A 2,085-nucleotide genomic window follows, 5' to 3' on the forward strand; every position below is an offset into this window, starting at 1 on the left:
CCAGACAGGGAATGTCAAGGTTTTTTATACTGTCTCAATATTTTTCTATGACTTGCTCTGTTATTTATTCTGGACTGGCTTTCCAATTTGCAATGCCCTGAGCAAGCGTGGTGCCTGCCTTGAGCTACCAGAGGGGGAATCTGGCTGTGAATTGCCTCCCCATCTGTCGTGGAGTGAGCGAGAAAGATCCGAACTGGCAGGGATATGTTTTTTTCCCCTTTCCCTTTGCTTCTGCTGCCAGAAGGGGAAACTGGAACTGGCCCATGAGTTATTGAGTTAATATAGGGCCACAGAGCTGGAGACCCCCAGATTGCAGAGCCTGAAGTCTTAACACCCCTCGGGTGCCTGATGAATGTATTGCGGCAGGCATTTCCTTCCCTTGGTGCCGGACTTTACAGCTGCTTCCTCGCTTCACTCTCAACTTATGCAAACGCACCCTTCCCTGGTGCAGCAACACTGCTCTGAGGTGCTCGGCTAACTCTCAGTCTCCTGGAGGAGGCTCCTCTTGCAAAACTTGGTTAGATAAGTTTTCTGCTACTGCTCAGTGGGAGGACATCTCCCTCCCCTGTTTCTGGGCCCACTTGCTTATATATCCTTGTGATGTATTAGTACATCTCAGCATCTCTTCGTGTGAATCTGTGCCCAGTTCTGTGTGCTTTCTTCTCCTTGAGTGGTTTCTTCCCTCTTCTGCCCCCTCCTGTCACCTTTCCATGCTTTGCTGAACATCAGCTAATTCTGAATAACAGCAAAAGCAATCTATTTTACCCTCTTCTCTTTCCCCAAGCCCCTCCTATATTTGGTGCAAAACACCTGGGGAGACTTTTGCGTTGACAGTCATCACCATCACCTTTCATCCAAGGCAGAAAACTGCTGCCTGTACCTTCCACAGTTCCTGACCCTGATGGAAGGTGGGATAATCCTAAGCCAAACCCCCTGAACTGTGGCTGAAGACTTTGCTTCAAAAGGCTCTGTTCTGGGCCTGATATTTGGGTCTAGAGAGGGTGTTGTTCAAGCAGAACCCCATGTCCACCCCCCTCCCTCTGCAAGCTTGGGAGCATTTAGAGCCTGATCCAAACTTTGGGACTTGTTACCCCTCTCCAGCACTTGGGGTAGCCTGGTCTTATTTAGAAGAGATGAACGTCAGGCTGCTGTTGTCATGAAGGACCTGCAATGCTTGACGGGTCAGACTGTTTACAACAAGTCCCACTTGTGAAATTAGGCAAATTATCAGGTAAAATCGGCCCATCCCCTCTTTATCAAGCTGCCTACTCGAGTGAGGGTCTGAGGTTCATGTGCCATTAACAAACTGCGACCCAGACTGTGATTCAGCTGGGGTCTCCAACTTGCAGGTGGAATTTGCACTTTTTGTATAGGTTTTTTTTTTAAAAAAATATTCCCTGCTCTTTCACAGCATAGCATTTTGGAACTTCAGGTGAATGCTTGTCAGGTAGCTGCTATTTATCCCTTGAAATCAAGAGGTCTTGCTCACTCACAGGTTTAGAGGCTGTTGGCTTTTAGCTCAACTGTTCATTCATTTTGTCAGTCGCATAGCTTATTGAGAGATAGCTCTGAGCGGTTAGAAAACAACCAAGGCTCAGCTGAGTTCGACTCTGTTAAGGTGCGAGGGGCTGTGCAGACCTCCGTAGCTGCTGTACTAATGTGGGTTGCGGACACATCTGTAGTTTACTGGTGCTGTTTATTAGCCAAGACTAAGTTTAGCAATGCTCAAGGAGTCCTTCCCTCTGCAGTTTTTACGCTGCCCGTGCTCCAGCACCCCTCCACGAGCCAGAGCTGGAGGGGCAGCTAGTGGCCCTTTCCTGTATGAAATTCGGCGTTTTGTTGAGCTATAAAGTTAACCTCCTTCCTCTAACCTGTGTTTCATTTAGCGCGCAGCTGTTTCAGTGATATTTTGGGTCTGCTTTTGCTGTGTTGCTAATACATCCTTCTGAAAAGAGCGCGAGGTTCGCCCTGATAATTCATAATTTCCATCCCCAGGCTCAAGCACTACGGGGGTGCGGGGAAGAAAGCTGGGTAGGCAAGACCAAAGGCAGCTGTATACTGTGAAATAATAAGTATCAGGCAAAA

The sequence above is a fragment of the Balearica regulorum genome, chromosome 2 (assembly GCF_011004875.1).
Source record: "Balearica regulorum gibbericeps isolate bBalReg1 chromosome 2, bBalReg1.pri, whole genome shotgun sequence".
Lineage (NCBI taxonomy): Eukaryota > Metazoa > Chordata > Aves > Gruiformes > Gruidae > Balearica > Balearica regulorum.